This window comes from Nomascus leucogenys, chromosome 12 (assembly GCF_006542625.1).
Source record: "Nomascus leucogenys isolate Asia chromosome 12, Asia_NLE_v1, whole genome shotgun sequence".
In the NCBI taxonomy this organism is placed as follows: Eukaryota; Metazoa; Chordata; class Mammalia; order Primates; family Hylobatidae; genus Nomascus; species Nomascus leucogenys.
This window is the reverse complement of record NC_044392.1, coordinates 52,982,120-53,006,566: the sequence shown is the minus strand read 5'-3', so window position 1 is coordinate 53,006,566 and position 24,447 is coordinate 52,982,120. Positions and strand designations below refer to the sequence as shown.

The 24,447-nt window shown below is 40.2% G+C and overlaps 1 pseudogene; it reads right to left on the bottom strand.

Annotated features, from left to right (window-relative positions):
- LOC100590117 overlaps nt 1-23,104 on the bottom strand; it is a 46,648-nt pseudogene extending 23,544 nt beyond the window's left edge.
- Between the last annotated feature and the right edge of the window lie 1,343 nt (nt 23,105-24,447).

Sequence of the window (24,447 nt, the reverse complement as noted above, 5' to 3'; positions counted from 1 at the left end):
GTTCATAAGACTAGAGGACAGTTAAACACTAGATGTGTATTTGGAAAAACCTAACTATTGATTTAATAATAGGTTTGTGATGTTTTAAGTTCTAATTATAAAATTTTAATATTGTTCCTAAAACAGATTAATGACTCTTAGGAATTTAAAAGACTAAGATTACTTTGGAAACATGGAATCCAAAACTGTGAAAGAAAAAGCAGAGAAAGCAGGGCTGGGTTTAATTTTGGAGTTCCTTGCTTGCTTCTCCTTAGCACAGTGACTCATTTGATATCACCTTTAATTTCTCTGGCTAAAGGTTTTCCAACAGATATACAAATTCTCTTCTTGACCTAGAGTTATGTAATGGATGCACCACCAGGAATTAATGAAAACATAAGAGTACCTGCAAATCAAAATTGATTCTCCCTTTTCTCAGGTATCTGTTTTCTGGGGAGCCATTCTTAGCCTTAGCAAGTCTGGAATATTTTCCTCCTTTGTGCCCCCCTAGTAAAACGTCCTCACCACATTAGATTCCCAGCACACTAGCGGTATGTTTTCCCACCGGGCCAGGATCAGGAATTACCACTTCACAAAGCAAAAAGCAGTAGCTTTGTTTAAGAAAAATTGCTTAAACCCTTTTTTTGGAATTGCATTATTTGAAACATGATACATTTACCAGTCAGTGATACGTTATGACTCTCCAAGGAAAAGTTATTTGCCATCATTTCTTCTTTGAGAGGTGGACTTGTAAGAGGCGAATCTATAAGAGAAAGAACACGTGATTACACACTCTTACTAAGAGTAAATGACTATCTAAAAACCACTTTGAAACAGCTAAAACACTGTTGTGAACTATTAATGAAAAACTGCTTTCAGGAAGCTCAAAGTCTTATATACTTCAAAGACATTTAGAGATATATTAGGCTATTAAATGTGAAAAATATTCTGATTTTTTCTTCTTTTTTAACCTAAAAATCCCTACTGACTTACATCAGATGGCTTTTTTTAAATAACACCTTCCATTTTTATTCTACTACTATAGTTTCTTTACAAAACATACATAAACTGAAGATGCCAAGGAATTAGATGAGAGAGCCAGAAAATGGAAGGACATGAAGAGGCAGAGAGAGAAGATCAAAGAAGAGCGACAGGCAGACCTTAATAAAGGGAATTAAAAAAACAAAATAGATAGCATTGGGCACCAGGGAAGAGAGAAGATAAAATGGCTGACGGGCAACTTTGGGTTGCTATTTGTTTTCTAGCTGCGGTTACCAAGAGGCATGCCCTCTATCACCTGACCTTCAATTTCCTCTGCCTCTGTCACTTCTCTCTCCTTTTGAAAACTTTCATTAAAGAAACAAGGTTTCTATTTCCACCTCTCTCACTCTCCTCCAAGTTATTTTATTTCTTTTATTTTATTTTTTTTCAGACCGAGTCTCCCTCTGTTGCCCAGGCTGGAGTGCAGTAGCATGGTCTCGGATCTCTGCAACCTCCGCCTCCCCGGTTCAAGCGATTCTCCTGCCTCAGCCTCCTGAGTAGCTGGGATTACAGGCTCCCGCCACCACGCCCAGCTAATTTTTGTATTTTTAGTAGAGACGGGGTTTCACCATGTTGGCCAGGATGGTCTCAGTTTCTTAACCTTGTGATCTGCCCACCTCGGCCTCCCAAAGTACTGGGATTACAGGCGTGAGCCACTGTGCCCGGCCAACGACAAGGCCTACTGTTCCTTTTATTTTAGAGTACCAAATCTTACCTTCCAGGAAACTACTCAAATATATCAAAAAAGTCAGAGAAGGGGGAAAAAAGGCTTATTATTGTAAACTTGGCTGCATTATTTAAATTAAATCCCATTCAATTTAAATGAAACCTGAGCCATTTTTACTACACTTCTTAAAAATAATCTGCTCAAGAGAATTTCAGACCAATATATTTGATGAACATTGATGCAAAAATCCTCAATAAAATACTGGCAAACCAAATCCAGCAGCACATCAAAAAGCTTATACACCATGATCAAGTGGGCTTCATCTCTGGGATGCAAGGCTGGTTCAACATACGCAAATCAATAAATGTAATCCAGCAGATAAACAGAACCAAAGACAAAAACCACATGATTACCTCAATAGATGCAGGAAAGGTCTTTGACAAAATTCAACAACCTTCATACTAAAAATTCTCAATAAATTAGGTATTGATGGGACGTATCTCAAAATAATAAGAGCTATCTATGACAAACCCACAGCCAATATCATACTGAATGGGCAAAAACTGGAAAAATTCCCTTTGAAAACTGGCACAAGACAGGGTTGCCCTCTCTCACCACTCCTATTCAACATAGTGCTAGAAGTTCTGGCCAGGGCAATCAGGCAGGAGAAGGAAATAAAGGGTATTCAGTTAGGAAAAGAGGAAGTCAAATTGTCCCTGTTTGCAGATGACATGATTGTATATCTAGAAAACCCCACTGTCTCAGCCCAAAATCTCCTTAAGCTGATAAGCAACTTCAGCAAAGTCTCAGGATACAAAATCAATGTACAAAAATCACAAGCATTCTTGTACACCAATCACAGACAAACAGAGAGCCAAATCATGAGTGAACTCCCATTCACAATTGCTTCAAAGAGAATAAAATACCTAGGAATCCAACTTACAAGGGATGTGAAGGACCTCTTCAAGGAGAACTACAAACCACTGCTCAATGAAATAAAAGAGGATACAAATGGAAGAACATTCCATGCTCATGGGTTGGAAGAATCAATATCGTGAAAATGGCCATACTGCCCAAGGTAATTTATAGATTCAATGCCAACCCCATGAAGCTACCAATGACTTTCTTCACAGAATTGGAAAAAACTTCTGTAAAGTTCTTATGGAACCAAAAAAGAGCCTGCATTGCCAAGTCAATCCTAAGCTAAAAGAACAAAGCTGGAGGCATCACGCTACCTGACTTCAAACTATACTACAAGGCTACAGTAACCAAAACAGCCTGGTACTGGTACCACAACAGAGACATAGATCAATGGAACAGAACAGAGCCCTCAGAAATAATGCCGCATATCTACAACTATCTGATCTTTGACAAACCTGACAAAAACAAGCAATGGGGAAAGGATTCCCTATTTAATAAACGGTGCTGGGAAAACTGGGTAGCCATATGTAGAAAGCTGAAACTGGATCCCTTCCTTACACCTTATACAAAAATTAATTCAAGATGGATTAAAGACTTACCTGTTAGACCTAAAACCATAAAAACCCTAGAAGAAAATCTAGGCAATACCATTCAGGACATAGGCATGGGCAAGGACTTCATGTCTAAAACACCAAAAGCAATGGCAACAAAAGCCAAAATTGACAAATGGGATCTAATTAAACTAAAGTGCTTCTGCACAGCAAAAGAAACTACCATCAGAGTGCACAGGCAATCTACAAAATGGGAGAAAATTTTCACAACCTACTCATCTGACAAAGGGCTAATATCCAGAATCTACAATGAATTCAAACAAATTTACAAGAAAAAAACAAACAACCCCATCAAAAAGTGGGAGAAGGACATGAACAGATACTTCTCAAAAGAAGACATTTATGCAGCCAAAAAACACATGAAAAAATGCTCATCATCACTGGCCATCAGAGAAATGCAAATCAAAACCACAATGAGATACCATCTCACACCAGTTAGAATGGCCATCATTAAAAAGTCAGGAAACAACAGGTGCTGGAGAGGATGTGGAGAAATAGGAACACTTTTACACTGTTGGTGGGACTGTAAACTAGTTCAACCATTGTGGAAGTCAGTGTGGTGATTCCTCAGGGATCTAGAACTAGAAATACCATTTGACCCAGCCATCTCATTACTGGGTATATACTCAAAGGACTATAAATCATGCTGCTATAAAGACACATGCACGTGTATGTTTACTGCGGCACTATTCACAATAGCAAAGACTTGGAACCAACCCAAATGTCCAACAACGATAGACTGGATTAAGAAAATGTGGCACATATACACCATGGAATACTATGCAGCCATAAAAAATGATGAGTTCATGTCCTTTGTAGGGACATGGATGAAACTGGAAACCATCATTCTCAGCAAACTTGCAAGGACAAAAAACCAAACACTGCATGTTCTCACTCATAGGTGGGAATTGAACAATGAGAACTCATGGACACAGGAAGGGGAACATCACACTCCAGGGACTATTGCGGGGTGGGGGGAGTGGGGAGGGACAGCATTAGGAGATATACCTAATGCTAAATGACGAGTTAATGGGTGCAGCAAACCAACATGGCACATGGATACATATGTAAGAAACCTGCACATTGTGCACATGTACCCTAAAACCTAAAGTATAATAATAAAAAAGAAAAAAATAGAATACACAAAATATGTTATTTAGTAATTAACATTCATCATTCAAGTAGAAACTAGCATTCTGCAGTTTTGTTCAGCTATAACTGGAAAGTGCTGAAATTTCAAGTATAGTTATAACCATCAGTGGTATAGATACAGCAAAATGTATTTTTAGTCAAAAGAATATAAAAGCAATGATAAACATAACCAAAAAATGCTTTAAAAAATAATAATAATAATCTGCTCAGGAAGTTATTTCTAGTACAAGATTAGATTTCCAGTTCTTTCATTTTCTTATATGTATGAAAAATGTTATCAAAGTTAGTGATCTCTTTTGTTACTTTAGCTTTAGAACATTGCTTTTACAATATTGCCTAATAAAATAACGTACCTAGCAGAACCTAACTCTCCAATAGGCTGTGTTCCAAAGGTTTAACCACTTCTAAAACAGCTTTGGAAGTTTAATGCACTTTCTAAACCACCAGGGCACATGTATACCTATGTAACAAACCTGCACATTCTGCACATGTATCTCAGAACTTATAATAATTTTTTAAATAAAGAAAAAAAGTGGCCGAGCATGGTGGCTCACACCTGTAATCCCAGCACTGGGAGGCCAAGGCGGGTGGGTCATGAGGTCAGGAGATTGAGACCACGGTGAAACCCTGTCTCTACTAAAAATACAAAAAAATTAGTTGGGTGTGGTGGCAGGGGCCTGTAGTCCCAGCTACTCAGGAGGCTGAGGCAGTAGAATGGCGTGAAGCTGGGAGGCAGAGCTTGCAGTGAGCCAAGATCGCGCCACTGCACTCCAGCCTGGACCACAGAGCAAGACTCCATCTCAAAAAAAAAAAAAAAGTCCTTAAATAACATATTAAATCAGACTACCCTCTCACAATGATTATATAGGAAAATATGTCCTGAGTTTCTCACTGGGCTATCAAGTATACAAAACCTTTCCTCCAGTCACATCTAGTATTCATTCATTCATTCATTCACTCATTCATTCATATTCATACCCATATTCTCCCATTCTCCCTCTTCTCCCATCACCCTCCTTCTCTGTCTTTTCCCCCTGTTCTCTCTTCCTCTTCCCTCCCACCCTCCCCAATCTTCTCTTTCTCTCTCTCTCTCTCACACACACATACACACACAAACACAAATATACACACTGCTTAAATGAAAGGCTCCCATAAATGTTATTTTCCTAATGAAAATTCCTTGTTTCTATTCTTGTGGCTAGCATACTTAGAGGTTAAAGACAAAATATTTCAGAAAGATCAAGGCAGATGCTATTCACTTATGGACAGGAAGCCAGGCAGGGGTAGATGAGAAGGAAACAGCTATTCTACTATATCATCTTTTCTGTGAAGCCTGCAAAATGTAAGCTTTGATATCTTTGCTTTCCTCCCCAGGGATACCCCACTGTACAGCAGAATACAATCTTAAGGGTTCTTATTACACTCTTTATCCCTGAAACAAACCCATAACCTTTTTGAGATTTCCAGCATCATTTATTATTATGGTTCACAGTATCAGTAACAATAAGAGTGGCATAAACTAAAGAAAAAATGCTTTCTGTCATTCTTATTCCTATTCCACTTAAGTAAGTGAATATACACAGTATCTGATGCACACTTTGTACTGATGGGGAATATGAAGCTGGGCAAACTTGGTCCTTAAGGGGTTATATGGATCATAATAGTAGGGGTTTGGGCCCACAATTTGAAACTGAGAGTCATTAAAATTTTGAGCAGCCCCCATTAATGCATAGTATTGACTATAACTAGCCAGTATATTTTATGCAAATTGGCACATGAGCTAGAGTGTGAAGCCTGAGCCTGGAGGTGGAAGGAGGGTGAAGATAATTCCAGGAAGATGAGCTCCAATGCTGGGGCTATTCTCCCTTACTGATCACTAGGACTTGTCATGGATGGGCTCAATAGGGACCTGTGTCAGAACAAGGAGAGAAAATGAGTCTAAGTTTGGCTTTGGCAGAATCTAAGCTGATGACAGTTGAAGGATAGGAAAGGAAGGAAACACCAAGTTTCCAGAGGTAGGGAAGTCTGGGTATTTCCAAAATATACTAGCTGTTGAGGCCATTTCCAATTGCTGGCTCACATATTAAAAATACAATCAGACATCCATAAACCAAACACCACCAGTACCTTAACTTCATATTCCCTTTAAGGCATTAATCTTGATCAAGCTTCAGGTTCCACTGAAAAAGCCCCAAGTGCAAAAGAACACGTATAACTGCTGTGTGGCTTTTGCCTTGGGAAAAGTCCCTTAAAGAGGCAATATACAGAAAAGCCTTAAGTGGAAAAGCAGGACAGCCTACAGAAGGTATTAGGCCAGTAAAAGAAGTTCTTTGTTTAAGCAAGTTATTTTTTAACCAAAAAAAGTGAGAATGTAAACCTTATTGCTTTTAGTTGAAGGACAGCTGGCAGGAGGCTGATTCAGCTAACATTGGGGTTTAAAGGAAATTGGCAGGAGACTCAGGCAGATGTGGTTTGAATACTTCCCTAAAAGGATTAGGCTGAGTCACAAAAAGAAGTATAAAATGTAGAGGAAGGAATTTGGGGTCTTAATCCAAATTCTGTCACTGACTGTTACTTAGGGTTTCCAAACACCATATGCCCAGCTCAGTGCTTTGAAAATATGTCTCCACTGTAAACCTCATCTGATAGTGAAAAAAATGAGGATCAGAAAAGTTGTATAAATATGAGTGATGATGCCAAGATCATAACATGCATTTCTCAAGTTATCAAACTCACCCTTTCTTAATCATTGCTGGAAAATTTCCATATAGCATTCTTTTACAGGTAGAGACAAAAATATCAACATGAAAGAGTAACATCAAATAGTTGCTCAAGAGATTAAAAGACTTTTTTCTCTCTTTGCAGGGCAGATGAGGCATGAGACTACTGCAACAAAGAATTGAGTAACATCTTAATTTTCACCTGTTATAATTTTCTGTGAAATAGAAAAATGACCTTTACTTAAATGTTTTTCACATATTATATTTTAAAATATGTGTTGCTAGAAGGGCTTATAATTTATTCTATTAACACTTTCAAGGGAAATAAACATGCTATAATTCTACTTAAAGGTATTAAGGTAAACTTTTCACATATTTCATTATGAGTGCTTCATTTAATTGAAGTAAATTGGGAAGAAAAATAAGTAACACTAGAAAACTGCATTGGGTCTTAAGATTTGTTTTTTTTAAATCAGGAAATAAATGCAACTACATCTCTGATTAAGAATAAACATTCTCAGGCCGGGCGCGGTGGCTCACGCTTGTAATCCCAGCACTTTGGGAGGCTGAGGCGGGTGGATCACGAGGTCAGGAGATCGAGACCACGGTGAAACCCCGTCTCTACTAAAAATACAAAAAAAAAATTAGCCGGGCGTGGTGGCGGGCGCCTGTAGTCCCAGCTACTCGGAGAGGCTGAGGCAGGAGAATGGCGTGAACCCGGGAGGCGGAGCTTGCAGTGAGCCGAGATTGTGCCACTGCACTCCAGCCTGGGCGACAGAGCAAGACTCCGTCTCAAAAAAAAAAAAAAAAGAATAAACATTCTCTCCAAAGCCCCCAAAATCCCTTTATTATATGTTAAAATCTTGGAAGGGTCTGAACTTCATTAAGAAAAAAGTGTAAGAAGCAACTACTATTAAAATAAATATTATTCTTTATATTTCTCATCTCTATACTGATTGATATCAACATGCAGTACTTAATAAATCTTAATTTTAACATTCTGATATACAGCATTATAAATGTGCAACCTAATTACAGAAACACTGATAGGAATGAATATTATATATTATTCATAAGATAGAGATTTGGAAATAAGAACATATTTCTTCATGGAAGCAATGTTATATATAACCATGTGATCCCATGCCAAATTGTAAAGGCCACTTAAGCCATGATATGGTTAAACCTTATCTTTAAAATACCTAATTACTAAGTAAAATACTGATTATACACAACACATGGAGAATTATGGGTTTTAGGAACAGAGTAGCCTTATCCCCTGTCCATAAATGCAGCAGAAAGAGGAAAAAGGAAATAAGTCATCTCTGAGTCCTGGAAATTATACTCCAGAGAGATTCATCCAAAAAAGAAGAAAAACAAGGGAAAAAAAAAAAGCTTGTCAAAAAATTATAGTTATCGGGGCCAGGTGCAGTGGCTCACGCTTCTAATGTCAGCACTTTGGGAGGCTGAGGCGGGCAGATCATGAGGTCAGGAGTTCGAGACCAGCCTGGCCAGCATGGTGAAACCCCGTCTCTACTAAAAATACAAAAAATTAGCCAGGCATGGTGGCATGTGCCTGTGGCCCCAGCTACTTGGGAGGCTGAGACAGGAGAATTGCTTGAACTCAGCAGTCGGAGGTTGCAGTGAGCTGAGATTGCATCACTGCACTCCAGCCTGGATGACAGAGTGAGACTCCATCTCCAAAAAAAAAAAAAAAAAAAAAAAAAAAAAAAAAAAAAATTATAGTAATCCTGATGGGGACATTTATAAGTCAGACTTTCTAAGTCAGGGACAGATAATACTCCACATAGAGAACTCTTGAGCTCTTGATATTTTCTGCATAGTATGGAAGCTATTGGACAAGAAGCCTTTACAGACAAGGTTTTCTTTTTAAGGCTTACTGAGAAGTACAATGTACACTTTTACCAGTCTTGTAAAACTATTTTAAAAACCAGATGGTATAGGAATGGAAATAAATTGATCTTTTTAAAAATATATAATTTTGGCAATAATATACATTTCAAAGGGCAACATAAAAATTCTGTTTCAAATGACCTCTACATGGGTCACTAAGATACTTTAACAGTAACTTATGCCAAATAAAAACTTACTAAAAAATAAAACCCCAAAAGTTAATAACTAAGATTTCTATTCTTTCTGAACACTATAGATTTGTTAAATGTTTCCATTGTTAGTCTATTTGATAAGAGTTGGGATTTTATTCAGTGGCTCTCAACTGAGGGTAGTTTTGCCCCACAGGAGACATTTGGCAATGTCTGAAAGCATTTTGCGTGTCACAATTGGGGGATGATCACATTTATTTAGTAGGTTATATAAGTTTCCATAACAAATTACCACAAATTAGGTGTCATAACAAAAGACTACAAATTTGGTGGCAAAAATAACAGAAGTGTATTCTTTCACAGTTCTGGAGGCCAGGAGTCTGAAATCAAGGTGTTGGCAGGGCCTTCTTCCTCTGAACTCTCGAGTGAAGAATCCTTCCTTGCCTCTGCCTAGCATCTGGCAGTTGCTGGCAACCTTGGAATTCCTTGGCTGGTGGTAGCTGCATTAGTCCAACACCTGCCTCTGTCTTCACATGATCATCTTCCCTCTGTATATGTCTCTGTCCCTATGTTCAAATCTCCCTCCCTTTTTTTTTTATAAAGACCACAGTCATTAGGTTTAGGGCTTACTCTAATTTAGTATGACCTTATTTTAGTTCATTACATCTGCAAAGACCCTACTCCCAAATAAAGTCACTTTCACAGGTACCAAAGGTTAGGCATTAAACATATCTTTTGGGGGTGTACAATTCACCCACCACATATGGGTTTATGCCAAATAAAACTTACTAAAAAATAAAACCCCAAAAGTTAATAACTTTTAGCAGGGATACTGCTAAACATTTTAGGATAACAGCTTGCCATGAAAAAGAATTATCCAGCGGAAAATGCCAATAGTACCAAAGTTGAAAACCTTGATTTTGAACAGATACATCGGCAACCCTGATTGTTCAATGTGATGATTCTTAATAATCTTCCAATGGCCCTGTGGCCCTAAATTCCTGTTCTGCCCAGTTTAGGTGCAGACATTTTTAAAGTGTGAACATTTTTTGCCACCCTTCCCTCCCAAGAACACCCTCCTGCCAGGGGCCTATTTTGAGGACTTTTTATGAAGAAAAACCACATACTGGATGGACGCTGAAATGCAAACCAGGAAAACAGTTATAGCTATTAGCTATCTCATTGCTTTTGGCTAAGTTACAAAAGCACTTTGGGCTTCAAGATCAATCACACAAGGTATCTAAATTCCCTTTCAAGTTCTCAGAAGTATATAATTGTAAGGCTATTAAAAGCTTGTGGTTTGGGATTAGGGACGCATTAGTACAGTAACCTCAATAACTTCAAAAATGCCAGGAAAATGCTATTTTCAAAGAATAACAACTCTATAAAGGTAACATTCATTATTTATATTCTAACATTATTTGAGATATTCTATGTTTAAATAGCAGCAATTTTTATTAGGAGTAGAGTTTATTTTTAGCAAAGTGTTGTGAGGTTTGTTCTCCTACATCAGCATGTATGTGATAAGTTGTTAATTTCTAACGTTCACCTTATATTGTACAATATGTGAGACCAGCTGTACAAAGTTAATGTCAAAAGATTACACTTTAGAACAAATAGCCTCAACACATGTGATTTGTTTCTGTTGGAGGGCATACACACCTTTGGAAAATGATACCTAAGAACCTTAACAGATTTCTCAACTTTTGTTTTAGTTTAATGCCTATGTAAACTGAAGCTTTCTCAGGTAAACTAATTCTTTTTGTTTCTTCTCAAACAATCTCAAAGTAGCAGAAATATTTGAAGAACAGAACATTTTCTCCTCTGAACCATGTGAGAGTAAGTTTCTGACCTGATGCTTCATGCCCCACTAAAACATTACCATCTATTTCCTACAAAGGACATTCCCCATACCATCCCAATACAGCCATTAAAATCAAGAAATGAATGTATACGAAGCACCATCTCGTCCCCATACCCCATCTAAGTTTCAAAAAAAAGTCCCTATAATGCACTTGGTAGCAAAACGTTCCAGCTCAGAATCACCCATTGCCATTGGCTGTCACTTCTCTCTAACGTGGCTTCACTCTGGAACTGTGACAGTCTCTTCTGACTTTTCCATAACCCTGACACTTTTTAAAATTCCAAGACAGTTCTACTGTAATATGATTATATTTGAGGTAGGCACCTTTGGCAGGAACATCATAGAATTGATGCTGTGCTCTTCTCACCAGATCGTCTCAGATGACACACCATTTTTTTGGTCTTTGATCATTTGATCAAAGTGCTGTCTGCCAAGCTTCTCCACTATAAAGTTACTCTTTTTCCCTTGATATTAATAAGCATATTCTGAAGAGTTACTTTGAATCTTTAGTACTTTGTACCCCATCAAAGTTTTCATTGATTCATTTTTTAATTTGCATCAGTTGGTACTCATGAATCCCCATATTATTAAGTGGGTTACAATCCACTAATATTATTTATTTTGAAGCTCAATTTTGTCCCAGATTTGTCCAGTGGGAACCCCTTCATGTTGGCTCCTGTATCTTTTAGACATGACTCATTATCCTTTGAGCACTCCATTGCTTTCTGGCACAAGATGTTCCAGGCTTATCTGCTACTTTCCCACACTAGCCCTGAAATCAGCCATTTCTCCAAGAAGCCTTGGTTACTATTAGTAAAGAATGGTATTTAGAATCCAAGATCTGGGTGCTAAGTATATTCATCACTACTGGAAATCACTGCTAAGAATACAGGTGCACATATTCGTATACACGTACAACTTATAATGTATATCATATACATTTATGTATATGATATGCATGATATGTATTCATCATAATATATTTACACATATTACTTGTTTAAATCTATATACCTATATAGACATAGGTAAAGAGATAGGGATTTAATGTCATGGATTCCCATGGATACTGCCAACTGCAATCCAACACCACAGGGTTCATTCTACTTTTTCTCTGTCTTTATTTCATTCTTCGCTAGTGAAAAACCTAGATCCTATTATCTTTCCTAGATTTAATTATTTGATCAGCCACCCTGTATATCGCTAAACTCTCATTGCCACTGCCACACCTGTCCCCACAGAGATGTCTCCTTACCCACTCAGGCTCCAACCTCCAACGCTGGTCTGACCCTCCTACATGCTTTCCTCCACATCTTGCTTGGGATTAAACATCACCCATCTGCTGCTCCTGCACAAAAGCCTTGTTAACTTTCTCAACTCTGGGACCCTGTGTCAAACTGCCCACTGCAGGAGCACTCATTCACTGTGCTCAGGCCCTAACACTCCACACCAGGCTGCTCTCTTGCCTGGATGCCATCCTTACCAGGGTCAGCCTCAGATATCCTGATCTGGGCCCCTTGGGCTCCAACCACTTAGTGAGGATGTCTCCTTGCTCTTCCCCAACAAATAACAATAGGATCTATCGAGGGAAAGATGAGAGGAAGGAGGGAAGGGAATGAGGGTGACAGAAGATGAGGAAGAGTCAGTTGCCCTAATTCTTAACAAATGTTTTAAACATATAATTTTTGTGATGATAAATTTAGGGTAAAAATGTTCATGCATCACAAACATCATTATTAAAGGTAGGCTTAGGCTGGGCACAGTAGCTCTCGCCTATAATCCCAACACTTTAGGAGGCCAAGGCAGGAAGATCGCTTGAGCCTAGGAGTTCAAGGCCAGCCTAGGCAACGTAGTGAAACCCCATCTCTACAAAAAATACAAAAATTAGCCGGGTGTGGTTGCATAGGCCTGTAGTCCCAGCCATGTGGGAGGCTGAAGTGGGAGGATCCCTTGAGTCCAGAAGGTCAACGCTGTAGTGAGCCATGAGTGTGCCTCAGTACTCCAGCCTGAATGACAGAGTGAGACCCTGTCTCAAAAATTAAATGAATGAATGAATGAATACATACATACATACATACATACATACATACATACATAAATGAAGGTAGGCTTATGGTTAATCTGTTCCCTTTAAACAGATTTTGATCTTTGATCATTTGATCAAAGTGCTGTCTGCCAAGCTTCTCCACCATAAAGTTACTCTTTTTCCCTTGATATTAATAAGCACATTCTGAAGGGTTACTTTGAATCTTTAATACTTTGTATCCCATAAAAATTTTCATTGACTCCTTTTTTAATTTACATCAGTTGGTACTCATGAATTCCCATATTACTAAATGAGTTGCAATCCACTAATATTATTATTTATTTGATGCTCAATTTGTCCCAGATTTGTCCAGTGGGAACCCCTTTAAATGTCCTTAAAGGTAAAAAGTGCTAGCATGTTCTACTGAGATATAGGCTAACAATGTCAGACATATGTGGGTGCTTGAATAATATTTGCTTCAAAATATTTATTACTAGAAAGCTGCTGTGTTTCGAGTGAGGGGTTAGTACGGAATGGGGTTCATAAAGGGAATGCAAAAGCCACGTCCTCTGGAAGTTAAAAGGATCATTTAAAATGATTCCACTGCAAACATTTTTCAAAAGATAAACATGACCCATTTCTCTAATTTGTGCCATGTAATACTAATAATAATGATATTTAAATATTCCCACTGACGTATCCTTTACAAAGATATATTACACGTCTTATTTAATCAAAAAACCTTAGAAGAGTTCCTGTACCTAATTTTATTCCAGGACTCAAACTGTGTCAGCATGTCATTCAGTGCAAACCAGACATTAGGTGTGTAGGCTATGCTGTCAGTAGTTCTGAACTTTCACAGACATTTCCAATTAGCTCAGAGAGACAACTGGATATTGTGTTTAAGCACTGTGTTTAAGAAAACAGGCACTGGATGGACCAATGCCAAATTTCCTGCTCTGCTGCTTAACTGTGTGTACTTGGGCAATTACTTAACCTAAGCCCCAATTTCTTCATCTTGAGCCCAGAAGGTCAAGGCTGCAGCAAGCCGTGAATGTGCCTCTGCCCTCCTGCCTGAGCGAAAGAGTGAGAATCCCCCAGGAATGCAGAGGTTCTCAGAACTGCAATACTCTGAGATGAATTTCGAAAGGTGAATCAGGGATAGAAGAATTGGGGATATTCAGAAGGGAGAAAAATGTCCTGGAAAATTCTATTTTTTTTCAGCTGGAACTAAAAAAATGCTAACTCATAGGGCTATACATTTATAACTATTCTTACTATTAAAATTTGACTCAAAGACTCAAGTTAACAGAAAACCTATGTCCAAGTGTGTAGGTCTATACATCTAGGTAAAAAATATCCAGTAAACCTCACAATATCCTTTGGCAAACAGAAAACTGAATTTTGCAGAGATCAGTATCGAATCTAGAAAACAAGCTGAGAGTGCCTGACAATTTTTAATTCTGGCTGAAATTTGATTCTAACTTCATAACTTTTGTCTTGTACATTGTTCCACAATTTTAGCTTAAGTGGAGCTTAAAGGACAGAACTTATGCCATATACATAGAGGGACATCCCCTCCCCCATTCATCTTATTGACTTACACCTTCATTTATTCCACTTTCATTTGATTCCTACCTTTTTTTTTTCTCTTTAGAGATCTTCTCTGCATATCAACTTAACCCTGATGTCTGCGGAATAAGTATTTACCTAACAGTGCACTCTCTAAGCCATATCATTTTAAAGCTGTGGTTTTCAAACAGCTCAAAATCACATTTAAAGCTACATGGGCAGCTGATAAAATTTCTTAATGCCCACACTGAATCCCAAGCCAAATGAACCAGAGTTTTGTAGGGAAAGATCCAGGTATCAGGATTTTTCCTTTTTTTAATGCTCTTTTATTTTTTTTATTATACTTTGGGTTTTAGGGTACATGTGCACAATGTGCAGGTTTCTTACATATATATCCATGTGCCATGTTGTTTTGCTGCACCCATTAACTCATCATTTAGCATTAGGCATATCTCCTAATGCTGTCCCTCCCGCCGCCCCCCATCCCACAACAGTCCCTGGAGTGTGATGTTCCCCTTCCTGTGTCCATGAGTTCCCATTGTTCAATTCCAACCTATGAGTGAGAACATGCAGTGTTTGCTTTTTTGTCCTTGCAATAGTATACTGAGAATGATGATTTCCAGTTTCATCCATGTCCCTACAAAGGACATGAACTCATCGGTTTTTAGGGCTGCATAGTATTCCATGGTGTATATGTGCCACATTTTCTTAATCCAGTCTATCGTTGTTGGACATTTGGGTTGGTTCCAACTCTTCGCTATTGTGGATAGTGCCGCAATAAACATACGTGTGCATGTGTCTTTATAGCAGCATGATTTATAGTCCTTTGGGTATATACCCAGTAATGGGATGGCTGGGTCAAATGGTATTTCTAGTTCTAGATCCCTGAGGAATCACCACACTGACTTCCACAATGGTTGAACTAGTTTACAGTCCCACCAACAGTGTAAAAGTGTTCCTATTTCTCCACATCCTCTCCAGCACCTGTTGTTTCCTGACTTTTTAATGATGGCCATTCTAACTGCTGTGAGATGCTATCTCATTGTGGTTTTGATTTGCATTTCTCTGATGGCCAGTGATAATGAGCATTTTTTCATGTCTTTTTTGGCTGCATAAATGTCTTCTTTTGAGAAGTGTCTGTTCGTATCCTTTGCCCACTTTTTGATGGGGTTGTTTGTTTTTTTCTTGTAAATTTGTTTGAATTTATTGTAGATCCTGGATATTAGCCCTTTGTCAGATGAGTAGGTTGTGAAAATTTTCTCCCATTTTGTAGGTTGCCTGTTCACTCTGATGGTAGTTTCTTTTGCTGTGCAGAAGCACTTTAGTTTAATTAGATCCCATTTGTCAATTTTGGCTTTTGTTGCCATTGCTTTTGGTGTTTTAGACATGAAGTCCTTGCCCATGCCTATGTCCTGAATGGTAATGCTTAGGTTTTCTTCTAGGGTTTTTATGGTTTTAGGTCTAACATGTAAGTCTTCAATCCATCTTGAATTAATTTTTATATAAGGTGTAAGGAAGGGATCCAGTTTCAGCTTTCTACATATGGCGAGACAGTTTTCCCAGCACCATTTATTAAATAGGGAATCCTTTCCCCATTGCTTTTGTCAGGTTTGTCAAAGATCAGATAGTTGTAGATATGCAGCATTATTTCTGAGGGCTCTCTTCTGTTCCATTGACCTATATCTCTGTTTTGGTACCAGTACCATGCTGTTTTGGTTACTCTAGCCTTGTAGGATAGTTTGAAGTCAGGTAGCGTGATGCATCCGGCTTTGTTCTTTTGGCTTAGGATTGACTTGGCAATGCAGGCTCTTTTTTGGTTCCATATGAACTTTAAAGTAGTTTTTTTCCAATTCTGTGAAGAAGGTCATTGGTAAGCTTGATGGGGATGGCACTGAATCTATAAATTACCTTGGGCAGTATGGCCATTTTCACAATATTGATTCTTCCTACCCATGAGCATCGAATGTTCTTCCATTTGTTTGTATCCTCTTTTATTTCATTCAGCAGTGGTTTGTAGTTCTCCTTGAAGAGGTCCTTCACATCCCTTGTAAGTTGGATTCCTAGGTATTTTATTCTCTTTGAAGCAATTGTGAATGGGAGTTCACACATGATTTGGCTCTCTGTTTGTCTGTGATTGGTGTATAAGAATGCTTGTGATTTTTGTACATTGATTTTGTATCCTGAGACTTTTCTGAAGTTGCTTATCTGCTTAAGGAGATTCTGGGCTGAGACAATGGGGTTTTCCAGATCATGTCATCTGCAAACAGGCAGAATTTGACTTCTTCTTTTCCTAATTGAATTCCCTGTATTTCCTTCTCCTACCTCATTGCCCTGGCCAGAACTTCCAACACTATGTTGAATACGAGTGGTGAGGGAGGGAATCCATGTCTTGTGCCAGTTTTCAAAGGGAATGCTTCCAGTTTCTGCCCATTCAGTATATTGGCTGTGGGTTTGTCATAGATAGCTCTTATTATTTTGAGATACGCCCCATCAATACCTAATTTATTGAGAGTTTCTAGCATGAAGTGTTGTTGAATTTTGTCAAAGGTCTTTTCTGCATCTATTGAGATAATCATGTGGTTTCTTTCTTTGGTTCTGTTTATATGCTGGAGTACATTTATTGATTTGCGTATGTTGAACCAGCCTTGCATCCCAGGGATGAAGCCCACTTGATCATGGTGTATAAGCTTTTTGATGTGCTGCTGGATTTGGTTTGCCAGTATTTTATTGAGGATTGTTGCATCAATGTTCATCAAGGATATTGGTCTAAAATTCTCTTTGTTGGTTGTGTCTCTGCCCGGCTTTTGTATCAGGATGATGCTGGCCTCATAAAATGAGTTAAGGAGGATACCCTCTTTTTCTATTGATTGGAATAGTTTCAGAAGGAATGGTACCAGTTCCTCCCTGGACCTCTGGTAGAATTTGGCTGTGAATCCATCTGGTCCTGGACTCTTTTTGGTTGCTAAGCTATTGATTATTGCCACAACTTCAGAGCCTGTTATTGGTCTATTTAGAGATTCAACTTCTTCCTGGTTTAGCCTTGGGAGAGTGTACGTGTCGAGGAATTTATCCATTTCTTCTAGATTTTCTAGTTTATTTGCATAGAGGTGTTTGTAGTATTCTCTGATGGTAGTTTGTATTTCTGTGGGATCAGTGGTGATATCCCCTTTATCATTTTTTATTGCATCTATTTGATTCTTCTCTCTTTTCTTCTTTATTAGTCTTGCTAGTGGTATATCAATTTTATTGATCCTTTCAAAAAAATCAGCTCCTGGATTCATTAATTTTTTGAAGGGTTTTTTTGTGTCTCTATTTCCTTCAGTTCTGCTCTGATTTTAGTTATTTCTTGCCTTCTGCTAGCTTTTGAATGTGTTTGCTCTTGCTTTTCTAGTTCTTTTAATTGTGATGTTAGGGTGTCAATTTTGGATCTTTCCTGCTTTCTCTTGTGGGCATTTAGTGCTATAAATTTCCCTCTACACACTGCTTTGAATGTGTCCCAGAGATTCTGGTATGTTGTGTCTTTGTTCTCATTGGTTTCAAAGAACATCTTTAATTTCTGCCTTCATTTCATTATGTACCCAGTAGTCATTCAGGAGCACGTTGTTCAGTTTCCATGTAGTTGAGCGGTTTTGAGTGAGTTTCTTAATCCTGAGTTCTAGTTTGATTGCACTGTGGTCTGAGAGACAGTTTGTTATAATTTCTGTTCTTTTACATTTTCTGAGGTGTGCTTTACTTCCAACTATGTGGTCAATTTTGGAATAGGTGTGGTGTGGTGCTGAAAAAAATGTATATTCTGTTGATTTGGGGTGGAGAGTTCTGTAGATGTCTATTAGGTCCACTTGGTGCAGAGCTGAGTTCAATTCCTGGGTATCCTTGTTAACTTTCTGTCTCATTGATCTGTCTAATACTGACAGTGGGGTGTTAAAGTCTCCCATTATTATTGTGTGGGAGTCCAAGTCTCTTTGTAGGTCACTCAGGACTTGCTTTATGTATCTGGGTGCTCCTGTATTGGGTGCATATATATTTAGGATGGTTAGCTCTTCTTGTTGAATTGATCCCTTTACCATTATGTAATGGCCTTTTTTGTCTCCTTTGTTCTTTGTTGGTTTAAAGTCTGTTTTATCAGAAACTAGGATTGCAACCCCTGCCTATTTTTGTTTTCCATTTGTTTGGTAGATCTTCCTCCATCCTTTTATTTTGAGCCTGTGTGTGTCTCTGCAGGTGAGATGGGTTTCCTGAATACAGCACACTGATGGGTCTTGACTCTTTATCCAATTTGCCAGTCTGTGTCTTTTAATTGGAGCATTTAGTCCATTTACATTTAAAGCTAATATTGTTATGTGTGAGTTTGATCCTGTCATTATGATGTTAGTTGGTTATTTTGCTCGTTAATTGATGCAGTTTCTTCCTAGCCTCGATGGTCTTTACAATTTGGCATGATTTTGCAGTGGCTGGTAACAGTTGTTCCTTTCCATGTTTAGTGCTTCCTTCAGGAGCTCTTTTAGGGCAGGTCTGGTGGTGGCAAAATCTCTCAACATTTGCTTGTCTGTAAAGTATTTTATTTCTCCTTCACTTATGAAGCTTAGTTTGGCTCAATATGAAATTCTGGGTTGAAAATTCTTTTCTTTAAGAATGTTGAATATTGGCCCCCACTCTCTTCTGGCTTGTAGAGTTTCTGCCGAGAGATCTGCTGTTAGTCTGATGGCCTTCCCTTTGTGGGTAACCCGACCTTTCTCTCTGGCCGCCCTTAACATTTTTTCCTTCATTTCGACTTTGGTGAATCTGACAATTATGTGTCTTGGATTTGCTCTTCTCAAGGAGTATCTTTGTGGAGTTCTCTGTATTTCTTGAATCTGAATGTTGGCCTGCCTTGCTAGATTGGGGAAGTTCTCCTGGATAATATCCTGCAGAGTGTTATCCAACTGGTTTCCGTTCTCCCCGTCACTTTCAGGTACACCAATCAGATGTAGATTTGGTCTTTTCACATAGTCCCATATTTCTTGGAGGCTTTGTTTGTTTCTTTTTATTCTTTTTTCTCTAAACTTCCCTTCTCGCTTCATTTCATTCATTTCATCTTCCATCACTGATACCCTTTCTTCCAGTTGATCGCATTGGCTCCTGAGGCTTCTGCATTCTTCATGTAGTTCTCCAGCCTTGGCTTTCAGCTCCATCAGCTCCTTTAAGCACTTCTCTGTATTGGTTATTCTAGTTATACATTCATCTAAATTTTTTTCAAAGGTTTTAACTTCTTTGCCTTTGGTTTGAATTTCCTCCTGTAGCTCGGTGTACTTTGATCGACTGAAGCCTTCTTCTCTCAACTCATCAAAGTCATTCTCTGTCCAGCTTTGTTTTGTTGCTGGTGAGGAACTGCGTTCCTTTGGAGGAGGAGAGGCGCTCTGATTTTTAGAGTTTCCAGTTTTTCTGCTCTGTTTTTTCCCCATCTTTGTGATTTTATCTACTTTTGGTCTTTGATGATGGTGATGTACAGATGGGTTTTTGGTGTAGATGTCCTTTCTGTTTGTTAGTTTTCCTTCTAACATACAGGACCCTCAGCTGCAGGTCTGTTGGAGTTTGCTAGAAGTCCACTCCAGACCCTGTTTGCCTGGGTGTCAGCAGCAGTGGCTGCAGAACAGCGGATTTTTGTGAACCGGGAATGCTGCTGTTTGATCGTTCCTCTGGTAGTTTTGTCTCAGAGGAGTACCCGGCCGTGTGAGGTGTCAGTCTTCCCCTACGGGGGGTGCCTCCCAGTTAAGCTGCTCGGGGGTCAGGGGTCAGGGACCCACTTGAGGCAGTCTGTCCATTCTCAAATCTCCAGCTGCATGCTGGGAGAACCACTGCTCTCTTCAAAGCTGTTAGACAGGGACATTTAAGTCTGCAGAGGTTACTGCTGTCTTTTTGCTTATCTGTGCCCTGCCCCCAGAGGTGGAGCCTACGGAGGCAGGCAGGCCTCCTTGAGCTGTGGTGGGCTCCACCCAGTTCGAGCTTCCTGGCTGCTTTGTTTACCTAAGCAAGCCTGCGCAATGGTGGGCGCCCCTCCCCCAGACTCACTGCCACCTTGCAGTTTGATCTCAGACTGCTGTGCTAGCAATCAGCGAGACTCTGTGGGCGTAGAACCCTCCGAGCCAGGTGCCGGATATAATCTCCTGGTGTGCTGTTTTTTAAGCCCATCAGAAAAGCGCAGTATTAGGGTGGGAGTGACCCAATTTTCCAGGTGCCATCTATCACCCCTTTGTTTGACTAGGAAAGGGAACTCCCTGACCCCTTGCACCTCCCAAGTGAGGCAATGCCTCGCCCTGCTTTGGCTCACGTACAGTGCACTGCACCCACTGTCCTGTGCCCACTGTCTGGCACACCCTAGTGAGCTGAACCCAGTACCTCAGATGGAAATGCAGAAATCACCCATCTTCTGCATTGCTCATGCTGGGAGCTGTAGACCAGAGCTGTTCCTATTCGGCTATCTTGGCTCCACCTCTCGTATCAGGATTTTTCAAGCTCTCTGGTGATTCTGACATACAGTCAAGTAGAGAATCAAAGTTCTACAATGAATCCAGAATGCACTGGTTCTCAGAACTGCAACACTCTGAGGTGAACCAGGGATAGAAGAATTGGAGATACCCAGAAGGGGGAAAAATGAACTGGGCAATTCTGTTTCTTTTTCTTTTCTTTTTTTTTTTTTTTTTTTTTTTGAGACAGTTTTGTGCTGTCACCCAGGCTAGATCTTACTGGTACCATCACAATCATAGCTCACTGCAGCCTCAAACTTTGGGCTGAAGCAATCTTTCTGCCTTGGCATCCCAAGCACCTGGGACTACAGGTGTACATCACCACAAGAGCACTTTTAAATTTTTTTTTTTAATAAAGAAGGGACCTTGCTATGCTGCCAGGGTGGTCTTGAACTCCTGGATTCCAGCCATCCTCCCACCTCAGCACACCAAAGTGCTGGGATTACAGGCCTGGACAATTCTTTATAAGTAGTATTACGGAAAAGAGATGTGGCACAAGGAAATTTAGAACTGAAGCAACCCAAGATGTTCTATCCAAGTTGTTAACAACTAGACCTTTTAAAAGGCATTTATAAAAATTAATAGTGTTACCTTTTGATTATCCTTCTTTCTCTATGGTGTGTTACAAAAATTCCACATATTACAAGCCCATGAAAATAAATTCCCATGAGAATTTGAAAACTTTTTGCAGAATAATGTCCCAATTTTAGTTACTGGTGGCCAATATTTACCAGCTTGAGAGGTGGTGTTTTATTACCCTTACTGGCTGCTAACATTTATGACACAGAAACTTGCAATAGGTTGGATGGAATCCTTTCAGTATGAAAAGTAATTATAAACAGGTGAAGGTAAAATGGCAACTTTCATGTTGGCTTTGGTAATATTTCGCACATAATCCCTCTGTCAAAGTGTCTTAATAAAACAACAAGCAAAAATAACACACACACACACACGCACACACACATTTTGTTTTCAAAGACCACGGTATAAAATGAAGATACACACACGTTATCCTTTAAGTTGTGGATCTTTGGTTGGCTAGTTGGTTATGATGTTTTTTCCCCCACTCAGCTCTAAAAAAATATCCTCGGCAAGGTGAGGTGGCTCAGGCCTGTAATCCTAGCACTTTGCAAGGCTGAAGCAGGCAGATCACCTGAGGTTTGGAGCTGGAGACCAGACTGACCAATGTGGAGAAACCCGGTCTCTACTAAAAATATAAAATTAGCCGGGCGTGGTGGCGCATGCCTGTAATCCCAGCTATTCTGGAGGCTGAGAGAAGAATCGCTTGAACCCGGGAAGAGGAGGTTCCGGTGAGCCGAGATCACGCCATTGCACTCCAGCCTGGGCAACAAGAGCAAAACTCTGTATCAAAAAGAAAAAATAAAAAAAAATCCTCAAAGCCATCCCACCTGCCAAGAGGAGGGAAAAAGCTGATACTCCAGCCTTACCCTCGAATCAAGAAAAGGGGGTAGGCCTTGGGGAAATGTGGCTTTCAAAATTCATGCCACATTTGCACAAGCCAAATCGCTATCTGGTCCCTGCATCCACCCACACACCCCACTGCCGTCTTCCTAGGAAAAACCACACTCTGCCCTGTTACCTACTCGCCCAACTCTCGGGGCGCTGTTTGTTCAAGACTCGCCTCAAAGAGCGCAGGAGCACCAGCCACACCAGTTCCAGGATTCAGCTTAGGTGACACAAACGTAGCCAATGGGAGGCCGCCGACGACTCTCGCCACCCGCCCTCACCAGCATCCCCGCGCCTCTCCCCGCCACCCCTGCCCGGCGCGCCGGCGATGCCCTCCGCCCGCGGGGACCCGAGCCTCGAGCGCCCTCCGCCCTCCTTACCCTGGCCCCTGTACCCATCACACCTGGGGCACTGCCGTCCGCAGAGCTTGGGCGCGCGGCGGCGAGAAGGCACTGGAGGAGGAAGAGCAGCCGGGGCGTAGGCGCCCTCTCCCCCAGCAGGCCGGGGAGGGCGCGCATGGCGCCAGAGGGTCCGCCTCGGTCCTCGTGGAGACTTCTCCCTCAGCTCGCCGCCGCGGGTGTCCGCGGTCCCTGCGCACACTCGCAGGTGGCCCGGCGCCCGCAGCCAGTGCCGCGGGCAGGACGCTGAAGAAAAGGAGGGATGGGAGGGGTCCGGCCGCCTTGCCCTACTCCCCCGAGGCGCTGTTATCGCGCTCGGCCTCCCATCAGTTATGCAGCCCTCAGCCGGCTGCTGGCGTTCCCGGATGTGCGGTGCTACTCCCGGCTGCAGCCTCTCCGCCTCCGCCCTTTCGGCTCTAGCAGGTCGGGAGAGAGCTTGGGCAGGTGATGTCTAGCCCATCTCGTGGGGAGAGGTTGAAACTCTCCCTGCAAGACTGGCCTTCGCACTTCATCTGAGGCAGGTTTCACTAATTTGCGTTGATGGGACAGATGAGAGACACTTTTCTCCTCCCCGACCCGGGTTATCTTTGGGTTTTATTATGAGGGAGACTTATTTTTGCGCAGGTGTAAGGTTTTATCCAGCTGCCAACTTGTACTAATCTTTCTTTGCTTTGCCTACCAATCACACGCACTCTCTCTTCTAGCCTCTGAAGGCTTAACTGATTTTCTAAGGATGAAGGTTTCTGAGTCCCAAGGCCCCATACCATATCTGATTTTACTTTATTTTTGTTTGTTAAGCCTAACAGCTTCTGAGGAGCCACGTAGAGCTCAAGAAGCAAAAGCTACTGAGAGTAGATGCTATGTAAACTGCACAAGACGTTGACCTTTGTTAAATCCGAACACTAAGATAATGCTCTTACCCACAAGGCTGTAGCTTGGAATATTCAGTGCTCTGAACCAAATTAAATAAATTAGTCCTTTATCCTGGAGGGGAGGAGAAATCTATGTTGTAACATTGAAACACATTGATCTGATTTCTCTCCAGTATGTTATAACGCATTAAAAGATACTTTAAATATTTTTCAAGAGCTTTGTTTCCTCTCCCTTTATTTTTTGAAGTTCAACTTTCACATTCGTAAATTCAAAATATATCAGCTTTAAAAAGAAAAGGATTGGAAATAACATGAGACAAATTTTGAAAATTGAACTATTTAACAAAACCTATGCTTATTCCAGGCAGGAATGGTTAATTTGTAATTGGCACGTATTACTAAAACATGTCCTTTTTTGTTTTAGTATTATATGTGCAAAACTTTGGAAACAATGTAGATTCTTCAAATTGGCAGTGAGAGAATATGAATAATACAATTCATTCAACAATATTATCTACCAGGTGCCAGTCATTGTGTTCAAAAGAGGCTAGATAGGCACACATGCACAAATGCACGCATGCACACATGTAC